This window comes from Heterodontus francisci, chromosome 34, assembly GCF_036365525.1.
Source record: "Heterodontus francisci isolate sHetFra1 chromosome 34, sHetFra1.hap1, whole genome shotgun sequence".
Classification (NCBI taxonomy): Eukaryota; Metazoa; Chordata; class Chondrichthyes; order Heterodontiformes; family Heterodontidae; genus Heterodontus; species Heterodontus francisci.
In genome coordinates this window covers 40918172-40944800 of record NC_090404.1, presented here as the reverse complement: position 1 = coordinate 40944800, position 26629 = coordinate 40918172, and the positions used below count along the sequence as shown (strand labels likewise).

General features: G+C 43.8%; 1 non-coding gene and 1 pseudogene across 1 annotated transcript; both read right to left on the bottom strand.

Moving 5' to 3' along the window:
• Positions 1-26629, bottom strand: part of LOC137349408 (zinc finger protein 585A-like) — a 229568-nt pseudogene that overhangs the window by 168880 nt on the left and 34059 nt on the right.
• Positions 5567-5650, bottom strand: trnae-uuc (transfer RNA glutamic acid (anticodon UUC)). Its single transcript has one exon. It is a non-coding gene; the product is annotated as a tRNA-Glu (tRNA).

Below are 26629 nucleotides of genomic sequence, written 5' to 3'. Positions count from 1 at the left end.
AGATCTCGATGTCACCTTTTCTTCTGCCAATCTTCTTCAATCTGTACTCTCTGGTTTTTCAATCCTTCAGCCAATAGAAACAGTTCCTCTTTAATTCTTCCATCTAAACCCTTCAGTTAAACATTTTTATCAATTCTCCTCTCTCCTTCTCTGCTCGAAAATGAACAACCCCAGCTTCTCCAGTCTAACCACGGATCTGGAATCTCACATTCCTGAATTATATTTTCCTGAAGATTGATGACGTCAAAAGCCAAAACATTTGATGTTTTCAACACGGCTGCTGAAATAGCCAGAATGTCATGAGCTTGGAATCATTTTTAGATCATTTAAAGATGACTTCGAAAAAAATCACCTCGTGCTAATTTAAAATAACAGTTTAACATTCTGGTTATGCTCCCTATGTTGATTGCAGTGCAGTATTTCTATTACGTTAGAGTTATCATCCGTCTTGTATTTGGGAACTGTCCCCAGTTCAAAACCACATTGAAACCTTATCAAAACACATTTCATGCAATACTAGGAAAAGCTGAGTGATACATATTCGTCAATACATGTTATCAAATTGCATTAAGTCACAGACCTGTTACATTTGCTTTTCCTCTGTACAGTTCTGTACACTCAAGCTGTCCACAGCGTCTTTCACTCACTTTCGTTTCAACCACTGACAGTGCAGAAAGTCATCCTCAAAGTGGAACATTACTGTTGATTTCTGTTCAAATTTGTGGGAGATTATGAAAGGATTATTCTGTGTTGCCTCGGTTAATAACAGCAAGTCTAAGCTGCATGTCACACATGGAAACAAATACATCAATTATTCACTCTTTCCCAGCTCCACAGTGAGTGAGACCGGGACAAGCAGCAATATTCCACCTCCACACTCTCCAATCACCCACTGCCAACACAAAACAACAAATCAATCAGAGGATTACTGTACATCCATGGGACACAGGACACTACAGCCTGGGCCAAACCTCCCCATACTCTGAGCACAGACTCAGGAGTGAATGAGTCACAAACAAAAGTAACAACTTTCGAAATCTTTCCATGTAAAATGTGTTCATGTTATTTAAAAGCTGACTGTTCTGCATCTGAAAATGAGCACCATGCAATTTGTGCTTTTCGTGTTTGTCTGTTAGGTTTGCAATTCAATTTCAGGTGGATACTGAAGAGAATCTCATATCAAAATGATGACACAAAGTAGGTAAATAATAAACCCCAAAACAATTCCTCAATAAAATGGATCGCAATCTTTGGAAGGAGGTGCAGCTAAGAAGTGGAAGATGGGAATGATGTTATTGATGATTGAGTGGAATGTGTTGCATCCTTGAGCTTTTATTGATCAATTTCCTTTTACATCTCGGAACACAGAAAAATGACAAGGCCACCGTGGGTTACCTAGTTATCTTAGTCAGTGGAGCATGAGACTCTTAATCTCCTGCTCATGGGTTACAGCCCCGTGTTCAGTGTGATTGTTTTAAACTTTGTTGCTGCTTTCACGGGAAAACCCCAGCTCTCCATTCCTCCACCACTGTCACCCGTGCTCAAACTGTGCCTTTCTGCAGCACGCTGTTGTGAATATCACAATTCCTGGTTCACAAGTGAAAAATGTCCTCTGAATCACTGGTCATGTTAGAGACAAGTTTGTAGATGAAGCCTAATGTACAGTGAATGATAATACTTTAAAAGTGGGAAGTTCCAGTGCAGCCTTTGTACTAAAAGAAACTGCTCAGAGTAACAGAATGAGAATGGTCACTTCCTGGGGGACAAATAACATCGGATCCACGTCTAAAAGGATTCCAATGACAATGATGGGATTCATCAGATTCAGGGAGAAAAACTGGGAAACTCATCCTGAACCTCATTTACATCCAGATGAGCTATGAGGAAAGATGGTATAAGGCTGGATTTGTTTTCCTTGAAACAGAGGAAGCTAAGGGGAGATTTAATGGAGGTGCAGAAAATTATGAGGGACCTGGATAGAGTGGGTAGTGAGGACCTGTTTCCATGATCAGAGAGATCAATAACCAGGGGGCATGGATTTAGAAAGAAATAAAGCCTTGCATTTATATAGAGCCTTTCACGACCACTGGAATCCCAAAGCCTTTCTGTCACTGCTTTTCCTCCAGCTCCCTCTGCTCCTCCAGAGAAGAAAGTGGAGCTACCAGAAACCAATGTTGTTCAGCAGATGTAGTGCAAGAAGATACCTAACAGGCCGATGACAACAGTAAATCTTTTGATGAGCTGAGCTGCAGTGAAGCGTTGGCACCATTTAAAATGTCATTCAGCAGGTCTGCTTCCAAAACTGCTGATAGAAATGACAAGAAAACTTCTCACTGAATTTCCTTGGTGTCATAATGTCAGAAGACAAAGATACAAGACAGGAAAGTGTATTTGGCTGTAATGGTTGCAAGATGGCAGAATGACTGTGAAAGGCAGTTACAGTAGTGTTAAGAAACATACAATTATAAAAATGTACTGCACAGAAAGAGGCCATTCGGCCCCGCCTGCTTATTTGCCCGAGTAGTTCCGATTGGTTGATAAGGAGCAATATTTCTGCCAGTTTGAACAGCAGGCAGAAAAACCTATCCAATTATCACCCACATTTTGCCTTGCACCAGCATCTCTTCAGTCAGTATATTACTCTGTCTTGCAACTTTTCACAGCCCTTTGCTTGTTTTCTATGACTCCCCTCGCTCTGTCGCTGTTCTTTTTCCAGCCTGTTACATCTCTGACTTCTCCAGCTCTGATGAATGATCATCAACTTGGAAGATTAACTTGTTTCTCACTCCTTAGATGTAACAAGAGCTGTTGAGTGATTTCTCTGCCCCTTACACGAGTAATATCCCAATCTATATTAGGATACATGAAATCCCCCATTATTGCTATTCCATAATTCTTGCACCTCTCTGTATATTTGTTCCTCGATCGCTCTCCGACTAGCTGGTGGTCTCTGGAATGCACCCAGCAATCGAAATGTGACTCGATTGTTTTTTTTTAGCTTTACTCAAATACATTCTTTCCTTGTCCCCTCTCGGACATCCTCAGTCTCCAGCACTGTAACGTTCTCCTTAATTAATACTGCTACCCTTCCTCCTTTCTTTCCTATCATATCTTTTCTGCACTCCCTGTATCCAAGTACATTTGGGACCCAATTCTGTCCATTTTGAGTCAGGTTTCCATAATCGCCACATCATATTTCCACTTGGGCCTCTGAAACTTGGTACTCACCAATTGGAATGCAGAGCAAATATTGTTAAGGCACAAGTGAAAAATGCAAGGCTGATTGCATCTATTTTAATGAAAGGAATCTTACCAGTAAGGCAGATGAATTGAGGGCGAAGACTATCACATTGGATTATGATATTATTGATATCACAGAGACATGATTTAGGGAGGGGCAGGACTGGTAGCTCAGTATTCCAAGGGAGAGAATCTGCAGGCGAAACAGGAGTCCATTAAGGGCCAAAGTGGCAATCTGTGTGTGGAGCTGGAGGTTATAGGTGAGGTTTTAAAAGATTACTTTTCATCTGTGTTCACGATGGAGAAGGACGATGTGGGTGTAGAGATCAGGGAGGGAGATTGTGATATACTTGAACATATCAACATTGAAAGGGAGGAATCATTAGCTGCTTTAGCGGGCTTAAAATTTGATAAATCCCCAGACCCAGGTGCGATGTATCCCAGGCTATGATGTGAGGCTAGCGAGGTGATAGCAGGGGCTCTGACACAAATTTCCAGATCCTCTCTGGCCACAGGAGACATACCAGTGGATTGGAGGACAGCGAATTCTGCTACCTTACTTCAAGAAGGGTCCCAGGGATAAACCAGGAAATGACAGACCGGTGAGTCTAACATCAGTGGTTGGGCAACTATTGGAAGAAATTCTGAGGGACAGGATTAATCTCCACTAGGAGAGGCAGGGATTAATTGGGGATAGTTAACATGTCTTACTCAGGGAGGGATCGTGTCTAACTAACTTGATTGAATTCTTTGAGGTGGTGACTAGATGTGTAGATGAGGGTAAACCAGTTGATGTAGTCAAATGGACTTTAGTAAGTCTTTTGATAAAGTCCCGCATGGGAGATTGGTTAAGAAGGTAAGGGCCCATGGGATCCAGGGAAATTTGGCAAAGTGGATCAAAAATTTGCATAGTGGCAGGAGGCAGAGTGTGGTTGTCATGGGTTGTTTGTGTGAGTGGAAGCCTGTGACAAGTGGTGTAGCGCAGGGATCACTGCTGGGACCCTTGCTGTTTGTAGTGTACATGAATGATTTAGACGTGAATATAGGAGGTATGATCAGTAAATTCGCAGATGACACGAAAATTGGTGGTGTCATAAATAGTGAGGAGGAAAGCCTTAGATTACAGGACGATATAGAGGGGCTGGTAAGATGGGTGGAGCAGTGGCAAATGGAATTTAATCCTAATAAGTGTGAGGTGATGCATTTTGGGAGGACTAACAAGGCAAGGGAATATACAATGGATGGAGGACACTAGGAAGTACAGAAGGTCAGGTCGACCTTGGTGTACTTGTCTATAGACCACTGAAAGCAGCAGCACTGGCAGATGAGGTGGTTGGGCAGGCATATGGGATAATTGCCTTTATTAGCCGAGGCACAGAATATAAGAGCAGGGAGGTTATGATGGAGCTGTATAAAACGTTGGTTAGGCCACAGCTGGAGTACTGTGCACAGTACTCTGGGCAGCACACAATAGGAAGGATGTGATTGCCCTGGAGAGGGTGCAGAGGAGATTCACGATGATGTTTTCTGACCTGGAGCATTTCAGTTATGAAGAGAGACTGAAATGGCTCGAGTTATTTTCCTGAGAGTAGAGAAGGCTGAGGGGGGACACGATTGAGGTATACAAAATTATGAGGGGCATTGATAGGTTCGACAGGAAGAAACCTTTTCCTTAGCGGAGGTGTCAATAACCAGGGGGCATAGATTTAAGGTAGGGGGCAGGAGGTTTAGAGTGGATTTGAGGGAAAAAGTTCACTCAGAGGGTGTTTGGAATTTGGACCACACTGCCTGAAAAGGGTTGGGAGAGGCAGGAACCCTCACAACATTTACCAAGTATTTCGATGAGCACTTGAAACGGCAGAGAATACAAGGCTACGGACCAAGTGCTGAAAAATGGGATTAGAATAATTCGGTTCTTCATGTCCGGCACAGACACGATTGGCCGAAGGGCCTGTTTTTCTGCTGCATAACTCTATGACCGCCAGAGTTGCGAACCATTTGCTGTTTCTTTTTATTGTCAGTCACGTTTGTGAGAGTTGTCATAACAGTAAAAAAGACTGATTACTTTCTGACCAGGAATCAAACCCAGAACGCGAGAGTGAATGCATTGAGCCCACGCCAGTGAAGCTCACCTACTCCTTTTAATATTAGCTGCTTTTTCCCATTTCTTCACCTTCAACGGGCTGATTTGATTGTTTATTTCTCATACATTTTTTTGCCTTTTGTTCAGTTTATGACAAATCCACGATCTCTGATTGATACTGAGACATTTGAACATTTCCAACCAGCAAAGTGAGCAGTCAACTCAAGAAAAAAGACACAAAGCAGCTGTGAGCAGGGTTTGAACCTACGCAGGGAAATTCCTCATTGGATTGAACGTCCAACGCCTTAACCACTCGGCCATCACAGCACAACAGCTGCTGCCTTTTCTAATTAAATAATTGGTACAAGGCATTAGACAATTGCTTAAATTCGACATATTCTGGGGAATCATTGTCTTTGAGCCTTGAGTTGAGTTGCATCTCCCAGTGTATGTTAAAATTAACATGATGGAATCAGTGTAGTTTACAGCACAGAAGGAAACCTCTCGACCCGCCGAGCCTGCACCGGCTCTTTGAAAGATCAGTCAGTTTAATCCCACAATCCAGCTTTTCCCCATCACCCTGGAAATCAGTCCTCTTCTCTTCTCGCTATTCTCTGTTTTATGGACCTCAGAAAATTATGTATCCGCGCTGTCACTGGTCCTTTAATTCCATCACTTTAATTTTTCTAACAAGTTGATTATGTGGTATTTCACCAAATGCTTTTTAAACTCCATCTCCACAACATCAATCACATTACCGCTACCCTCATCAACTTGAGAGTTATACAGCTAAACAGCACAGGAATAGGCCCTTTGGACCATCGTATCTGTGCCAGCTATCAAGCACCCATCTATTCGAATCCCATTTCGAGCACTTGGCCCGCAGCCTTGGATGCTATGGTGTTTCAGGTGCTCATCGAAATACTTATTAAATGTTGTGAGTGTTCCTGCCGCGACCACCCCTTTGGGAGTGTGTTTCAGTTTCTTTCTCCATTAATTCATCACAGAACATCATTTCATGAGAAAAACATCATCTGCCATGAAAACAAAACCCAGTTCATCAATTCACATCCCTTGTCAAAGAAGATTGCCCAAAGAAATATTGTCAACAACCCACCGCTGGCCTTCCAAAGGCCAGCCCTGCTTTTGTAGCATGTGTCTGCCGAGCGGTCGGACCTAAGTGTATAGACTCAGTTCAAGGTCCAAATGAACACTGGTGTGAATGGAAAGTGTGTAACCTCGAAACAGCGGTGGTAACTGAGCAATGTTAACGGCTTTAAGACCGTGAAAGTGAATGTTACAGTCGGCGACGCCACAGTGAAATGAAATGGAAGCAAGTGAGTGTTAATCGTGGAAGGAATAATCTGAGAGAAGGGGCGGGTTTGAATGTTGGAACGTGAAGCACAGGCATGTGTAAGTGAAATGCTGGAAAAGGAGACAGTAGGTTTTTTTTCCATCAAAAAGAAATTCATTTTCAAGAAGTAAGGATTGGTTATTTGCTGCATTCCATTAGTTGGTGCAGCAGCTGGTTTAAGACATAAAGCAAGCTTTGAGACATACAAGATAATCAGAGGGTTAGATCGGGTGGATCGTGAGAGTCTTTTTCCTCGGATGGTGTTGGCAAACACGAGGGGACATAGCTTTAAGTTGAGGGGTGATAGATATAGGACAGATGTTAGAGGTAGTTTCTTTACTCAGAGAGTAGTAGGGGCGTGGAACGCCCTGCCTGCAACAGTAGTAGACTCGCCAACTTCAAGGGCATTTAAGTGGTCATTGGATAGTCATATGGATGAAAATGGAATAGTGTAGGTCAGATGGTTTCACAGGTCGGCGCAACATTGAGGGCCGAAGGGCCTGTACTGCGCTGTAATGTTCTATGTTCTATGTTCTATGTTCAAGCTCTGTCTGGATTTGGAGTTGCTGTGACCACAACACAGAGTATTCACCATTATACAGTCACAGTTCCACTGAAGCAGCTGCGATAGTCCAACACGAGTGTTAGAGAAAGATCTTTTTTAGTGAAGAGGATTTCTCGACAAAAGCTGCCTGATCTGCTGAATATTTCTTACATGTCATGCTTTTATTTTGGACTTTCCACCTGAGCAGCCGATATAAAAAACAGCAAGGGTCCCAGCACCGATCCCTGTGGTGCACCATTGGTCACCGATATAACACAAATTATGACCGCATTGGGAATGGAACCCCAGTTTAATGGAATTATGATCGGTGATACCCCGACTATCAACAACTTTGGGGGATGCCATTGACCAGAAACAGAACTGAATCAGCCACATACATACTGTATCTACAACAGCGGGTCCGAGGCTGGGAATTCTGCAGCGATTAACCCAACACCTGACACCCCAAAGCCTGTCCGCCATCTACAAGACACAAGTCAGGAGTGTGATGGAATACTCTCCACTTACTTGAATGATATTGGAGCTGCACTCAGGAAGCTCAACACCATCCGGGACAAAGCAGCCCGCTTGATTGGCAGCCCATCCACTACCATAAACATTCACTCCCTTTTTCACCAATGCACAGTGGCAGCAGTGTGTATCATCTACAAGATGCACTGCAGCAACTCACCACAACTCCTTTGACAGCACTTTGCAAACGCGTGACCTCTGCCACCTGGAAGGGCAAGGACAGCAGATGAGTGGGAACATCACTATCTGCAAGTTCCCCTCCAAGCCTCACACCATCCTGACTTGGAAATATATCACCGTTCCTTTACTGTTAATAGATCAAAATCCTGGAACTCCCTCCCTAACAGCACTGTCCATGCACCTACACCACATGGACAGCAGCGGTTCAAGAAGGCAGCTCACCACCTCATTGTCAAGTGAAATTAGTGATGGGCAATAAATGCTCGTCTTGCCAGCGATGCCCATATCCCATGAAATAAATTTTAAGAAGTCAGAAATGAAACAGAACTCAGCCAAATTAGTGGCACTGGTTTGTCCTGGCTGTCTCTCTTTAGGCTTTCATCACTCTTGGTGTATATGACTGTTCACTCTATATGAGTCAATGTGGTTCACATTTTGCAACTTTGCAGCAGACATGTTTGCAGCAGACATGAGGTCAGAGACGAGGGGCATAGATTTAAAGTGATTGGTAGAAAAGTTAGAAGGGAGATGAGGAGAAGTCTTTTCACCCAGAGGATGGTGCGGGTCTGGAACTCACTATATAAATGGATAGTTGGGGCAGAAATCCTCACTCATTCAAAAGGAGTTTGGATATTCACCATCTGCAGAGCTACGAACCAAATGCTGGAAGGTGGCATGAGAATGGGGGGATAATTTTTCTGCCACACTGCCACGAAGGGCCAAGTGCCCTCTTTCGTGCCTTAAACTTTCTATGATTCTGTGATTCTATGATTCAAGCTGAGAGCAAAATGCACCACATTTAAAGCAACAAACATGCAACATGGGAGACAGAGATGTTTCAGTACCTGTGCTCTGAAACCCTCTCAGTGCCTTTCAACAGGTAAATTCATGACAGAATGTGCACACTGGGAGAAAAGGAATACTCCCTCGCCATTTAAAATTGTGTACAATTTTTTCTAGTTAGCTTCCTGTCCACAATGACCAAGTGAAAATGACGTTTCTCTCTATTTACCCTACTCATTCATTTCCTGATCCTAAAATACTCAATCAAATCACCCATTAACCTCCCAAAGTCTATGGAATGCAAGCCTATTTTAATTAATCACATCTCATAATTTAACCATTAGAGCCTTGGCTGCATTCTGGTGAAATTTCACTGCCCTGTTTCCAAGGCCAATGTGTATCCTTTATCATGTGCTGAGACCAAAACTATACACAGTATTCCAGGTATGGTCTAACCAGCATATTGTGCAGTTGGAGCCAAATTTCTCTTTTTACAACAGAATATAACAGAATCATAAAATTGTTACAGTATAGAAGGAGATCCTATGACCTTTCTTGTGCATCCTTGTTCTCTGCAAGAGCAACTCAGCTGGTCCAACACATCTGCATTTTCAACAAAGCTCTGCAACTGTTTCTCTTCACATAATTACCCATTATTTTTCTTATTCCTTATTGGGATATGAGAGTCCCTGGCAATGCCAGCATTTACTGCCCATCAGTAATTGTGCTTGGGAAGGTGATGGTGAGCTGCCTTCTTGAACCGCTGAAGTCTATATGGTGAGGCACTCAGATAGTGATGTTAGGGAGGGAATTCCAGCATTTTGACCCAGCAATATAGTTCTAGGTCAGGATGCTGTGTGACTTGGAGGGAGGCATGCAGGTGGCAGTGTTCCCATGCATCTACTGCTCTTGTCCTTCGAGGTGATACTGGTTGCAGTTTTGCAAGCAGTTGTGAAAGGAGCATTGGTGAGTTGCTGCGGCACATCATGTATATGGTACAAACTGCTGCCACTGTGCACCATAGTGGAGTAAGTAAATGTTTAATGTGGTGGATAGGGTGATGATGAAGCAGGTTGGTTCGTCATGGATGCTGTTGAACCTTTAGAGTGTGTTTGGGGCTGAAATCATGCAGGCAAGTGGAGAGCATTCCATCACACCCTGACCTCTGCCTTCTCGATGGTGGACAGGTTTTGGGGAGTTAGAAGATGAGTTGCAGAATTTCCAGCCCCGGACCCACTCTTGCAGCCACAGTATGTTTATCGCTGTTCCAGGTTTCTGGGCAAGGCAAATCCCCAGGATGTTGATGGTGGAGGATTCAGCGATGATAATGCCGTTGAACTTCAAGGGGAGATGTTTAGAATTTCTCTTGTTGGGGATGAAAATTGTCGAGCAATTGTGAGGTGTGACTGTAACTTGCCGTTTATCAGTCCAAGCTTGACTGTAGTCCAGGCCTTGCTGCATATGCATATGGACTGCTTCAGTGTCTGAGGAGTCGAGAATGGTACCAACCATAGTGCAATCATCAGCGAGCATCCCCACGTCTGACCTTGTGATGGAGGGACGGTCATTGATGAAGCATCCGAAGTTGATTGGGTCCAGGACAAGATCTGAGGAACTCCTGCAATTATGTCCAGGAGCTAAGATGATTGACGCTCAACAACACAACCATCAGCCTTTTAAAATAGAAGTATAGAAGATAGGAGCAGGAGTAGGCCATTCGTCCCTTCGAGCCTGGTTCGCCATTCATTCTGATCATGGCCGATCATACAACTCACTAATCTGTTTCTGCTTTTCCCCCATATCCTTCGATCCCTTTAAGCCCAAGAGCTTGAAAAAATTGCTTATAATCTGTGACTTTCCTAATATTTGTCAGTTCCGAAGAAGGGTCACTGACCCGAAACGTTAACTCTGCTTCTCTTTCCACAGATGCTGCCAGACCTGCTGAGTGATTCCAGCATTTCTTGTTTTTGCTTGAAAACATACAATGTTTTAACCTCAACTGCTTTCTGTGGGAGCGAATTCCACAGGTTCACCACTCTGTGTGAAGAAACGTCTCCTCATCTCAGTCCTGAATTTTTAAAAATTCATTCATGGGATGTGGGCGACGCTGGCCAGGCCAGCATTTATTGCCCATCCCTAATTGCCCTTGAGAAGGTGATGGTGAGCTGCCTTCCTGAACCGCTGCAGTCCATTTGGTGTAGGTACACCCACAGTGCTGTTAGGAAGGGAGTTCCAGGATTTTGACCCAGTGACAGTGAAGGAGCGGCGATATAGTTCCAAGTCAGGATGGTGTGTGACTTGGAGGGGAACTTGCAGGTGGTGGTGTTCCCATGTATTTGCTGCCCTTGTCCTTCTAGTTGGTAGACGTCGCGGGTTTGGAAGGGGATGTCTAAGGAGCCTTGGTGCATTGCTGCAGTGCATCTTGTAGGTGGTACACATTGCTGCCACTGTGCGTCGGTGGTGGAGGGAGTGAATGTTTGTAGATGGGGTGACAATCAAGCGGGCTGCTTTTTCCTGGATGATGTCGAGCTTCTTGAGTGTTGTTGGAGCTGCACCCAGCCAGGCAAGTGGATAGTATTCCATCACACTCCTAACTTGTGCCTTGTAGATGGTGGGAGTCAGAAACTGAGTTACTCGCCTCAGGATTCCTAGCCTCTGACCTGCTCTTGTAGCCACGGTATTTATATGGCTACTCCAGTTCAGTTTCTGGCCAATGGTAACCCCTGGGATGCTGATAGTGGGGATTCTGCGATGGTAATGCTGTTGAATGTCAAGGGGAGATGGTTCGATTCTTTCTTGTTGGAGATGGTCATTGCCTGGCACTTGTGTGACACGAATGTTACTTGCCACTTATCAGCCCAAGCCTGGATATTGTCCACGTCTTGCTGCATTTCTACACGGACTGCTTCAGTATCTGAGGAGTCACGAATGGTGCTGAACATTGTGCAATCATCAGCGAACATCCCCACTTCTGACCTTATGATTGAAGGAAGGCCATTGATGAAGCAGTTGAAGATGGTTGGGCCGAGGACACTACCCTGAGGAACTCCTGCAGTGTTGTCCTGGAGCTCAGATGATTGACCTCCAACAACCACAACCATCTTCCTTTGCACCAGGTATGACTCCAGCCAGCGGAGGGCTTTCCCCCTGATACCCCTTGACCTCAGTTTTGCTAGGGCTCCTTGATGCCATACTCGGTCAAATGCTGCCTTGATGTCAAGGGCAGTCACTCTCACCTCACCTCTTGAGTTCAGCTCTTTTGTTCATGTTTGAACCAAGGCTGTAATGAGGTCAGGAGCTGAGTGGCCCTGGCGGAACCCAAACTGAGCGTCACTGAGCAATGGTTTACCCCGTATCCTTAGACTATGACCACTGGTTCTGGACTCCCCCACCATCGGGAACATCCTTCCTGCATCTACCCTGTCAAGGCCTGTTGGAAATTTATAGGTTTCTATGAGATCCCTCCCCCACCGCCCCCACACACACACAACCCGCCCCCACACCCCCTCCCCCCCGTCCCCTTCACTTTTCTGAACTCCAGCGAATATAATCCTAACCAATTCAATCTCTCATACGTCAGTCTCGCCATCCCAAAATTCAGTCTGGTACACCTTCGTTGTACTCCCTCGAGAGCAAGAGCATCCTCCCTCAGATAAGGAGACCAAAACTATACAGTTGTCCAGGTGTGGCCTCACCAAGGCCCTGTATAATTGCAGCAAGACATTCCTGCTCCTGCACTCGAATCCTATCGCAATGAAGACCAACATAATGTTTGCCTTTTTTTAAACACCTGTCACACCTGCATGCTTACGTTTAGCGACTGGTGGACGAGAACACCCAGGTCTCGTTGGATATTCTCCTCTCTCAGTTTATCGGCATTCAGATAATAATCTGCCTTCCTGATTTTGCCACCAAAGTGGATAACATCACATTTATTCACATTATACTTCATGTGCCGTACATTAGTTTCTTCAATTTGCTTACCCACTATTTTTTTCATGTTTGTACTTGCAGCTGTTCAATTTTCAGTCCGTTAGCACCCTTTCTGTACGAATGCTTTGTCTTTCAACAAACCATTTACATATCTTTGCTACATGACCTTCTGGTCAGCAATTCTGTGACCTTGTCCTATCTCCACCTTCTCCTTGTTATCTCTTGCCCCTCCCATACTTTACTTGCTTATTACCTTTTACATTTCTAATATTTGCCAGTTCTGAAGAAGGGTCACTGACCTGAAACGTTAACTCTGCTTCTCTCTCCACAGATGCTGCCAGACCTGCTGAGTATTTCCAGCATTTCTTGTTTTTATTTCAAATACTCCTGGATGTTCGTTTCCCATCTCTGGTCAGCCTGCAGCCATGTCTCCGTAATCCCAACTATATCATACCCATTTGCATCCATTTACACAATCAATTTATCCACTTTATTGCTAACACCGACCATTACATGGTGTGCAGCAAGGTTAGACTCAAACCAAAGAAGCTGCAACACTCCAAGCCGAAGAGCCACTCACACATCAACACAAGCATCTTATCCACAGCAGTTACATAAATTTCTAAATTCAACTTGAAAAAGCCCTTCAAAACACTCCCACAGGGTTTTGCAGCTCACCACTCTGGGATTCTCAGTATGAACAGGGTGGGATGTGTTTTGAGACAGGATGTCCCAGCTCTCTACCCTGGGATTCTCAGTATGAACAGTATTGGATGTGTTTTGAGAAAGGATGTCCCAGCTCTCCACCCTGGGATTCTCAGTATGAACAGGGTGGGATGTGTTTTGAGATGGGATGTCCCAGCTCTCCACCCTGGGATTCTCAGTATGAACAGGGTGGGATGTGTTTGGGTACAGGTTGTCCCAGCTCTCCACCCTGGGATTCTCAGGATGAACAGAGTGGGATGTGTTTCGAGACAGGATAGCCCAGCTCTCCACCCTGGGATTCTCAGTATGAACAGGGTGGGATGTGTTTTGAGACAGAATGTCCCAGCTCTCCACTCTGGGATTCTCCTGACTTGACCTGGTCTACATGTGACTCCAGACTCACAGCACTGCTTGGTGTAGCGTCTTGAAGAGTTTAAGCTTAATAAGCAGTGATTATTTGTAATAATTCTTTCAGATATTATTAAAGTAACTATACTATGTGTAAGCTGAGATAAACATGGTCTGAGGCTGAGAAGCAAAGCCTGATGCTGAGCCATGGCTGTGTTGAAAACTGGCAGGACAGGAAGAAAGAAACCTTGAGTTAAATGTGAAAAGAATGTCCTGGTATGTTTGAAACTAACAAATAGTGAAAGACGGAATATTAATTAAATTACAATAAAAACAGAAGGTTAAAGCTTCTAAGATCTGTTATCACTCGAGTAAAAGACATTACTGTAACTCATGTAACAACTGTATGAATTTCGAGATAAGGAATAACAAAGGTGCAAGAAAATGGAACCAAGAGATACCAGAAAATTAAGCATAAATGTAATCTTAAAGTTTTTTTAAAAATGATGATTAAACAGAATGAGTGAGATAGTCCAGGATCTGGTCAGCTGCCACGGAGGCTCAAAGGCAAAAAAGGGTATAAAAGAACAGCTATTGAATATGAGAAACAGAACGAGAAACCCAGAGGAAGAAAGAAGAGAATCTTCAGAGAACAGAACCCAGCAAGAGAAAGAGAGACCAGACCACAGTTTCTTGGAGGGCTACCGCCGAGGTTCTGAGTATCAGCCTGTGATTATTGTCGTTGTTAAGTGTTACTTCTCTGCACTGAATGTAAACTGCTGAATAAATCTACAACACTGATAACCAATATATATCTGTACCCATAGTGATTTGTTGTAGTCACGAACAAGTCGCCCTTGTTGGCTTAAATTGAATCCTGAAAGTAGCAGGAAAGCCACAATTGGCACCCCAGAAATGGGACTCTGACTGACAACTGAAACCAGTTTTTGTTGAGTATAAGGCAGCAGACACCAGGGTTTTCATCTTCACATTTTTTTAAAACATCAAGACACGATCTACTCATTACACCAAGATGCCTGAAGGGGATCTTTGGACAAAGAAGCTGAATGCATCGCATTTGCAATTTATGGATCAGAACCTCAGATTCTTGGTGGACACAAAAGATCAATGAACTACAATGACTCAAATAAAACATATGAGGGGGATCTCCCGGTTTGGACAAGAAATAGTAAAAGAGATAGTGTAACCACATAATAGTTTGTGGTCTTCTCCCAGGAAGACTTTCCATGTGAGAAATAAAAGAGGAATATGGAGTGGATTTTCGGTGCAAGGTAAAGGAGGCCCGAGTGTGTGGAAATTTCTGGGAAAGAATAAAGGGACTTGGGAGCAGATAAAAGAATCAAACCAAGGCCCAGTGGTTTCAGAGAGTGAAGGATACATCCAATGTGTTGGCCATGATGGTGGAAGAGACACAAAGGGCAGTGCTCTTGTATTGGGTCTAATGTATGGTCCAATAACAGAAATTGGACAACGAACCTTTTTAGTAACTTTGAAGCAATGGGGAGAATATAACTACCCTAACATTGATGGGGCCGGGGGTGGGGGGGGGGGGGGGGGAGGAAGTGGGGTGTGGTTGGGGAGGTGGAATAGCTAGAGTCAGGATAAGATTCAAGGATACAATAACTGCATGCACAAGACCAACGGGTAGCTCAACAGTGTAATGCTCACACTGTATGAGAAGGAGGATAGTTCAGATGTTTGGGGTCAGGGCCAAGAGAGGAAATGTCCTCAATTAGAAGCAGGACCTGGAAATGGCCTTGTAATTATCCCCACCCACAAAGCAGTATATCACTAGGTAATACCAGAAGTGGTCCCTGTCATTTTAAACTTAACTGATTTAGTATTGCCCAAATGGTGTCCCAATAAAACAATACAGTTAACTCAAGGGATGAGACAGCAGTTTTTGACGGGGATTGGGAAAAGACTACCTTGTCCCAAGTGTAGAGGATGTACAGAATGCATTCCTCCATGAGAACAATACTAGAAATGAAATGAATCAAACAAGAAGTAGGCGAAAGAGAGGCTTGATAAATGCTGGATTTACTGGTTTAATACAGTCACCTCAATGATTAACTCTATGGATTTGGCAGTTTCACAGATACAGTTATGGACGGTACAGGAGAAATTGATAAATGTACTCAGTAAACAAAATAGCATAGAACATGAAGAGCTGGGAGAGGATCAGACAATGGGCGTGCACTTACGAGACATTATACATGAGACAGAAAATCATGTGAGAGAGATTAATAACCTTACCCGAGAGGACAGAAAGGCCGCTGACCAAGCAACTCATAATGATGTATGTGTCATATATGGGAATTGGTTGGTAGAACGGTTCAGAGACAACCGAGAAGTTATCAATGAAGGACATCTTCCCACTTGGGTAACAAATAGACATTTATCAGGATGATCCTGTTATCAGGACGATGCAGAATTCTGTAAAATTAGGAGTCTGATTGAGGTTCGCCCGGTCAAGCACAAATGCCGCAAGGTGGGGAACCAGAAGCTATTGGGACAAGTAGTACACATGCCCAGTCTTCTGAATGGAACCATGTCTAATCCTCTGTTTAGAACAGAAAACATAGGGGTTATGAGGGAAAGTGTCATTAATCGATTCCTGACATCACTCCAATAGTTGATCTAGTTCGAAGAACTAACTTGGATAGAATGAAACCTACAGGGATACAGAACAAGCATGGATATCCTCATTTGCCCATATGATTTATATGATCATTGAAGAGCCACATGTGCTTTTAATTGGAATGGGAAGGGGATGAACTGCACTGTGGAAGTTACAGGTTCATCAGATGTGAGAACTAGAACGGCCTATGTCCGAGAAGGGAAGTCTAGTTTTATCACCTTAGAAGACTATTACCATCACAGGAACTTAAATGTTCAAATTGGGACCGACTGTATTACACCGATCAAAACCACAGTCCTGGGGGAAAACCTTCCTCGCCATTGAGATGCCTGACCAACAGGTCTCACAAGTAAAAGATGGCTTGAACATAAACCCAGGGGTTTATGTCACGAAATTTGGGTAACACATCCCTGAACTACCAACAACCTCAACAGCATTAATAAGTCAAGTGGACACCTCCCAATGCCGTTATTACACAGTACAGCAAGGAAATAAAACTATAGCTAAGGAAATTCCAGGGGTAGGGGATTCATCACATTGGTGGGAAACAGGGTTAAACATGGAAATTCCCCTCTGGATTAGAATAATTTCACATGAATTGATTAGATTTAGATTTTTAGATTTAGATATACAGCACTGAAACAGGCCCTTCAGCCCACCAAGTCTGTGCCGACCATTAACCACCCATTTATACTAATCCTACACAAATCCCATATTCCTACCACATCCTCACCTGTCCCTATATTCCCCTACCTATACTAGGGGCAATTTATAATGGCCAATTTACCTATCAACCTGCAAGTCTTTTTGGCTGTGGAAGGAAACCAGAGCACCCGAAGGAAACCCACGCAGACACAGGGAGAACATGCAAACTCCACACAGGCAGTACTCAGAATTGAACCCTGGTCACTGGAGCTGAGGCTGCGGTGCTAACCACTGCACCATTGTGCCGCCCCTGGAATATAACCCAGTTATTGGTGCTTATATGCTTACTGCTCCACACTTGCTACTTGAAGCACCTGGTGTGCCAAACAAGATCACAATTAAACATGATCACAGAACAAATATGTAAGTTCAAAGTATACAAGAATTTAATTTGAGGGGTCGGCATAAATGCCTTGCCCTCAAGGTGGGGATATTGTAAGATAATTCACGGCTTGGTGTATTGTTTCAAACCCACTAAGATCACCCAGATAGGGAATGATATCCTGTTCCCTGTACCTACTCATAACATCACTGAAATCAGAGTTGACTTTGGAATGCAGGAGGAAGCATTAAGGACAATAATTCAGTGGAGACACCCCATACCCCCTCTATCCTTAGATTTATAATCCATAATTAAAATATTGCAACATCCCAAAAGCACTGGTTTAAGATGTGACAAGAACATGAACATTGAGAGAGAGGAATTGGAAATTTGGGAAATAGACATAGGTGGGAAACAGTTGTGAATACAAGTCAACATCCCTGGCTCAGAACTATTTCTATTCTGTTCACTTTGATACAAACGATGGTCACAATTGTAATAATAGCCGTCCTCTGTTACTTGAGAAATCTTACCTCAAGACAGCTGAAGCACACAGAATTGAGCTGGAACCCAGCTCTTATGTCTAAAAGAAAGTAACAGTCAATGAAAAGTAGTGAGGGGTCAATATATTGTCATATATTTCACCCTCAAACTGGGGAGTTGCAAGTAGGTTGGGTAGCTAGATTTTAGCTGAACTTGACTATTTTCACACTGTATCCTCTGTGATAACTAACAATATCAAGTAAATCATCTTAATACTAACATATGAACAAAGAAGTTAATTTTGTGCATTGTATCAGCAACTACATGTATATATTAAGCAGCAACCCATCAAGAAACAATGATTACAAAGCAATGGACCTTGACTGAGTTATAATTAATGAATTAAGAATCATGCTGGAAAGAATGGACTTTATTTTAAAAGTATTAAGTTTAAAAACTAAGTCTTAAGCTTGTAAGAAATTCAGTATCAGTAGGACTTTGTAACTCACTGTGACACAGTCAGCAGAAAAAGTTTTGTGACCCAATAACATTCATTAACTTTGCTAAAAAAGAATCAATTTCTGTACAAATTCATGCTGTCCAAGAAGATAACAACCGTAATGAATAGAACTCTTCACAGGTTTTTATCGCAATTATTGTCAACATGTTTTATCGATTAAGCCTCAATTAGAGTAGGGTAGTAACTGACTTCGCAGGACCTGGACCAAACATCAGGCAAACGAGAAAGGTGGTCTGATGGCCAAAAAGGGTATAAAAGAACAGCTATCGAACATGAGAAGCAACACAGAAAATCCAGAGAAAGGAAGAAGAGTATCTTTAGTCAACAGAACACAGCAAGAGAGAGACTGCGTCACAGTCATTCAGAGGGCAACCACCGAGGATCTGAGGAACAGAAAGCCACTATTGTCGTTGTTAAGTATTACTTCTTTACACTGAATATAAAGTACTTAATAAATCTGCTACACTTAAACCCAACATATACCAGCACCCATAGTAGTTTGTTGTGGTCAGGGACAAGTCACCCTTGTTGGATTAAATGGAATCCTGAAAGAAGCAGGAAAGCTACACTTTCTTGACAAATCACCAAGATACCAGACTACAAGTCATGGCCAAAACTTCATTTATTGGTTACAAATCACAACTTAGTTAAATCTGGGCACACAGACACTTTATAGACATGTATAAATACATATAGATGTAATCAGCAGTTGAGCACTAATAGGGAGAGTATTTCACAAAAATAAGTAACAAATACCGGGGTGAGAGTGGCAAAAGATCAGAAGGTCTGAAAATTAGTGGCTGAAGACTAAAAATGACCGATTTTTTTTTTACAATGAATCATGTAATTATAACACTGTTATTCAAGCAAACTAGCTGTGTAATGGTAATTTTGTACAATTTTGCATATGTAATGAATAAAATTGCACTGTACTCAGAATACAATTTCATGAGACTTCCCTGACAGCTGATAATTGGTTTTACAGAGCTTCATGTTCTCAATGTCCTGCTTCTGCCTATTTATAGCTTGTTCATGTAAAAGGTGTTCTGTGAAGATGTGTCAACTTTAATGGAAAGCCGTTCCTTGGGTCTTGCCGCCTGAGCATAACTGAGGCAGGTTTTGTCGAGGTGGCCTGCCCCACCACACATGAAAGTCAAGTCAAGAATGCTGAGAAGTCTAGTTCTCCATGAAACTACATTTTCACAAGATCAGTTTGAGTCAGCGGACCGCCTGTATGATTCAGAGACTGAAGAACATCATCGTCAATGTGTGTGTAAATATTTTTTAAAGTCATTTCACTCCATTATTTACATAGTTGTCTTTTATGTGTCTCCATTTTAGGAAAGGGGATGTTGTGATATGGTTTTTACAGTTTAAATGCTATACACCATCAGAGGAGGTGATGTCACAACAACACATGATCAGTTCACTGGCGTTGAACGTGACACCTGGTCAAATATGTGTGACAAGCTCTCCTGTAAATGTGTTACTATACCAATAAAGAACTCACAGTTTATGACAACTCAACTGAAGATTGTTTGGTTCCTTATTGCTATCTAAAAGCAATAAACACAGCAAGACCACTGGAGAATTGACCGCTGCCCGGCAAGTTAACTGACATGCGCTGCTATTCCTGTTCCTTCACTTCAGTCTACTTTCACCACAGAGATGTTTCTCATACAAAATGGCCTGTTTCGTTTGAACAGAAATGATTTATCCTGGTAATGACAGCACGGAGTGATGAAGGCATAAGCATTAAATGGACAGTAACTTGAAATAGAACCACAAGCTGCGGATGTACAAGTTTCAATTTCCAAAATGCAACAACAGAATCAATGCGGCTCCTGTGAAATGTGCAAGGAAACACACGGGCTGTCATATATCAGCAGAAACAACTGACACACATCAAATCCTGTTAGTTTCATGTGGCATCTCCTTCTGCTTCTCTCACTGCTTTTCCTCCAGCTCCCTCTGCTCCTCCAGCTACCAGGTGAATGAGCTGCTTGATGCAAACAGACCAAATTTGTGAAAGCCAGCTTGACCTGGAAAGCAGGGAGTGGGAATGAAAGATGCAGGACATTGAGAAACGATGGGTTTCACAGATAACAGGATAAATAAGCAACAGGATCTCATCTTCCTGCTTCTTCCAGATACTTAACGCATGAATATACAAGAGTTGTTCCCATTCGTAATTAGACACTGTCACCCTCCTCCAATCTTTTACAAGTTGCTTAGCTTTGAAACTGCATATTTCTGACAGGTTTTCAATGTGAAGAAAGTGGAGCTACAAGAAAGTAATGTTGTTCAGCAGATGTAGTGCAAGAAGATACCTAATAGGCCAATGATAACAGTGAATGTTTGATGAGTTGAGCTGCAGTAAAGGGTTGGCACCATTTAAAATGTCATTCAGCAGGTTCCAGATCTGGTGATAGAAATGACAAGAAAACTTCTCACTGAATTTCCTCATTGTCATGAGATCAAAAGGAAAGGGCACAAGGCAAGAAAGTATATTTGGCTGTACTGGGTTGTGAGATGGCAGAATGAAGGCAGTATTAGTGGTGTTGAGAAACATACAATTATAGAAAGGTACAACACAGAAGGAGGCCATTCAGCCCAGCATGCTTTTTGACAGAGCAGTTGTGTTTGGTTGCTCAGGAGTGATATTTGTGCCAGTTTGAATAGCAAGCAGAAAAAGCTATCCCATTACCAACAACATTTTGCCTTGCACTATCATCCCTTTAGTCAGTCTATCACTCCATGTTGCAACTTTTCCACAGCCCGTAACTTGCTTTCTTTCACTCACCAACTGTATCTGTAATTGTTCTTGTCAAGTTGCATCACTGATTCTCCAGCTCTGATCAACAATCACCAACCGAGAGCTTTAAGAGCATTCTTCACTCCGCATTTTCTGTTTTCATGCAACAAGTAATTGAAAGTTGCCACAGCAGCAAGAAGTTCTGATTTACCTAATCAAGAATGGAAACCAGAGGATGGTATTAAGAGGATTGAATCTAAACCACTAGACGACCAGGGAAGCTCTGCAATGCTCCTCAGGTTAGCTGCTTTTCCTATTTCACTGTCAGCAGGAAACTTCTATGATTTGAAGAAGATTTGAGTTCTGCCACTGTCATTTTACACTGAGAAATCTGGTTCAACTTATTGAAACCAAACAGTATTCCCACTCATTCGCTGAAGGTGCTATTTTTCCTCTAAATTTTGCAAGGATGTTTAGGAAAATACTTTTTTCTGGTTGTTTTCAGTGTTTATTTCTCACCCGATTTTACATTTGTCATCTAACAAAACTACAATATGTAATTAATACATTTCAATGTTTAAAATTGGGAAAATGAGCTTTGCATCAATTGGTTTGATAGATTACAGCAGATGCAGATTTGATTGGTAAACAAGTCTTCGATCTCACCAGGCAGGTAACTCAAGAGAACAGATATAAAGTTTGCTGTGAACAGGCCTTGAACCTTCACAGAGAAAACCCCATTACATTTCAAATCCAATGCCTTAACCACTCGGCCATCACAGCTTACAAAACTGTCTGCTCTGTAATTAAATTATCCATACAAAGCATTAGAGAACTGCCCTTTTTTGTATGTTCGTTCATGAGATGTGGCGTCGCTGGCTAGGCCAGCATTTATTGCCCATCCCTGAACATCTTCTGGGCATCATTGTCTGTGAGCCTTGAGTTGTGTTGTATCTCCCAGTTGATGTGATAATGAACATGATGGAGTCAGTGAATTTTAGAGCACAGAAGGAAGCCTGTCGACCCACCGAGCCTGTGCCGGCTCTCTGAAAGAGAAGCGATGACCCCGAAACTGCTGCCTTCCGTGTTGTTTTGGTCGCTGTGAGGTGACTATGGAGTGACCTGCCCATGGCGCATTCGTGGACAGAATGTATGGAGGTTGTGAGTTGCTCAAGCATCAAAACACCCCTCTCAGCCTTCCTAGTGGGGTCCAAAGGAGGGCAGAGCTCAACGTTTGGCAACAGTTTGGCTGCAGGAACTGCTGGAAACATGACAAAGGTGACACATGACCGCATTAGGGGTTCCTCTCATGATTTTCTGTGAGGGTTTACTCTCCTGGCCTGAGTCTCTCCTGAGACAACCACAAGGCAGTGGGGTTGTTCGCTCGTATCCCTCAGCAGGGGCCCTAACAAGTGGGAAGAACAGTCAGTTTAATACCATAATCCATCTTTTCCCCATCACCCTGGAAATTTGTCCTCTTCAAGAATGTTGCTGTGCAATCTGATTGCAACACCCATTCAGACGGTACATTCTAGATCTCAACAACCCTCAGTCTGGAGAAATTTCCCTCAATATTCTTCTACTTCTGGGTCAAAATCCTGGAACTCCCTTCCGAACAGCACTGTTGGTGTACCTGGCCCACATGGACTGCAGCGGTTCAAGAAGGCAGCTCTCCACCACCTTCTCAAGGGCAATTAGGGATGGGCAATAAATGCTGGCCTGCCCAGCGACTCCCACATCCCATGAATCAATGTTTTTAAAAAGCTTCTTTTGGGAACGATTTTAATTTTCGGACTCGTTTGCTGCAGGTGCGCAAATGCACCATCATCGTCCAAAACGCTTGTGTTGTCTGCGACGTCACAGGCAGCTGTCTTAAGATGGCGCTGCTTCACTGGACACGAAAAGCAAATTAAACCCAACATCACCTCCACAATAGCGCAATCGCCGCATCAGTCGCCGCATTCAGGTCCCTCCTCCCTCCCGCGATCGACGCATTCAGTTCCCCGCTCAATCACCGCGTCGATTCCTCGCTTCTCCCTTCCGGTTTGCTCCGCCGCTCGAATTGGACCGTTCAATGGCGCGGTTGCTACCCAAGATTCTCCGCGGTTAAGAATATTCCCTATTGAGAACGCAGGAGAGCAGTACGCAGGCGCAATACAGCGTTTCGCGCAAACGCGGTACCGAACAGTGCGTGAGGATGCGCAATGCCGAACAGTGTTTGAGCAGGCGCAGTCCCAGTGATGGTTTCAGAGACAGCTGTTGCAGCCTCAATCCCCCCAATAAGAAGCTCCCGGTCCCGCGTTTGCACACCACTGGCGGCGCGGCGGGGCAGGGCAGCTGCCGGGCTTCTCTTGCTGACGGTAATGGCCGCCAGATTTCCTGCTCTTTTGCAGGAACTAAGGATTACTAAACTTTAACATCACAGCCCAAAACTTTGAAGGAAACTTCTCTCGGTTATAAAGGGGCCTGGGGGACACAGCACAGGGACACAATTGGGACACAGCACAGGGTAGGAGGTCCCCCCTCCCTGCTTCCACAAAGACTCTCCTTGGACTGGGCCACACCTGGACACGGCTAGTTCAAGGTGCAGGAAGCTGCAAGCTGCTTGGCTGAGCAGTGGAGTGGGGGGTTAGACTGACAGGCCTGGGGAGGGGGATATCAGGGCAGGTACACACACTGCTCTCCCTTTTGCTCCTGGGATGTTTTACTGGAGTCGTGCTGCTGAGTGTTTCTAAACTTTGTCTCCCTATCCCGGTGATGGAGGTGGACTGTCGGTTGCTCAGTGTTGGAATATATTGCCTCTCCTCACTTTTCCTCCTTCTCCCATTCCGAGTTCCAGGCTGCAGGCACCGGCGGTGGTTTGATGTGCCTGAAGCGTTAACTCTGTTTCTCTCTGCACAGATGCAGCCCGACCTGCTGAATATTTCCAGTATTTTCTCCTTTTATTTCAGATTTCCAGCATCTGCAGTATATTGCTTTTGTATTATTGCAGGCATTTCTCACAGAACTAAGTCGAGAAACACAGACGGACGAATTAAGAGCAGGTTGTATCAGGGTTGGTGTTGGATGTGGAAGTCAGTCCCTGATGTCCTGTGTTGGTCTTTTTTGTTCCATCAGTTTGAGCTGGAGTGGGAATGGGGGAACAACTGCTGACTTTAATTCCGAGTACTTTTGAGCCCAGTCGGGTGCAACAATTTTCATAGTGAGGCTGTCAAGGGAGGTAGAATCCAGGGGAGATGAGGTTGCTAAACAGACACCAACCACTCGATGTAAAAGAGTATTGTTTCAGTAACAAGTATTTCTGTAGAGGCTTTCAATCCAGTTTACATAGACACACGTTATTACTTCATTTCTGTGATATGGGCGTCACTAGCCAGACCAGCGTATATTGCCAATTCGCAGTTGCCCATTGAGAAGCTGATGGTGGGCCTTCATCTTGAACCACTGCAGTCCTTGTGTTGAAGGTGCTCCCACAATGGTGTTAGGGAAGGAGTTACAGGATTTTCACCCAGTGATGATGAAGGAAAGGTGATAAATGTCCAACTTAACATCAACTTGTATTTATACAGCATCTTTAATGTAATAAAATGTTCCAAGGCATTTCACAGGAGTGTTATAAAGCAACATTTGACACTGAGCCACATAAGGAGATATTAGGGCAGGTGACCAAAAGCTGGATTAAAAAGCTGGGTTTTAAGAAGTGTCTGAAGCACGGAAGGCAATGTTGCGAGGCGGAGAGGATTAGGGAGGGATTTCCAAAGCTTAATGCCTTGGCAGCTGAAGGCACGGCGACCAGTGATGGAGGAATGAAAATCGGGGATGCTCAAGATTCCGGAATTAGATGAGCTCTGATTTCTCAGAGTGTTGTAGGGCTGGAGAAGATTATAGAGATAGTGAGGCGTGAGGGTATGGAGAGATTTGAAAGCAAGGATGAGGATTTTAAAATTGAGGTGATGCTTAACTGGGAGTCTGTGTAGGCCAGTGAGCTCAGTGGTGATGGGTGAACAGGACTTGGTTCGAGTAAGGACACAGGCAGCAGAGTTTTGGATGATCTCACGTTTACAGAGGGTGGAATGTGGGAGGCCATCCAGGATAGTCAAGTTGAGAGGTAACAAATGCAGGGATGTAAGTTTCAGAGGCAGATGAGCTGAGACAGTGGTGAAGTCTGGCGATGTTACTGAGGTGGAAATAGGTGGTCTGAGTGATGGTGTTGATATGCAGTCGGAAGATCATCTCAGGGTCAAATATGACATCCAGGTTATGAATGGTCTGGTTTAGCCTCAGACAATTGCCAGGGAGAGGGATTGAGCTGGTGGCTAGGGAGTGGAGATTGTAGCAGGGACTGAAGACAATGGCTTCAGACTTCCCAATATTTAAGTGGATGAAATTTCTGTTCATCGAGTACTGGATGTCAGTCAGACAAGTCAGGATGGTGCGTGACTTGGAGGGGAACTTAGAGATGATGGTGTTCATATACACGGGCTACCCTGGTCCTTCTAGATGATGGAAGTTGAGGTTTTTGGAGGTTCTGTCAAAGTTCTGGTCGAGTTGTCAAAAAATAAACTCCCTCTCCTCTCCCTGCCCCTCTCCCTCTCTCTCTCTTTTTCCTCCCATAGAGGGCAGAGTCTTGTGTAGGTCCAGACTGGGTGGCAGGTTCCCTTCACTGAAGGACATCAATGAACCAGTTGGGGTTGTACATTAATCCAGCAGCTTTCATGGTCACGTTTTCCTAGTGATGGCACCATAAATTACCAGATTCATTCAGCTCCATTTCACAACCTGCCTTTGTGTTTTTGTGGGTTCTCTCACACACTCTTTTTTTCAGTTTTAAATCAATTTCACAGTGTTTTAGAAGGGGAGGAATTGCAGCTGTGAAATGCAAAGCAAATGTCAGATCAGGATCTGAAGGAGTCGCCCAACTTGTTGTAACCCGAATAACACTGGATTTTGAACGTGGAAGCAAAAAGTACCGATCACAGTGTGGAGAAACTGTACACATGTTCTGTGTGTGGATGAGGTTTCAACCAATCATCTGCCCTGTCGAAACACAACTGCAGTCACATTGGGAAGAAACCATGTAAATATGGGGACTGTGGAAAGTGATTGAATTATCCAGTTGAGCTGGAAACTCATCCATGCAGTCACACCCTGGAGAGGCCGTTCACCTGCTGTGAATGTGGGAAGGGATTCACTAAATCATGCTACCTGCTGACACATCAGTGAGTTCACACTGGGGAGAGACCTTTTAAATGTCCATTTTGTGAGAATTGCTATAAACGTTCTGCTGAAGTGATGTCCCATCAACGTATTCACACTGACAAGAGAATGTTCAGGTGCTCTCACTACGGGACTGGGTTCAGGCGATTAGGCAACCTCACTACACAACAGCACATTCACACTGGGGAGAGGCCATTCACCTGCACAGAATGTGAGAAGGGATTCAATCATTTATCCATCCTGCTGACACACCAGCGAGTTCAC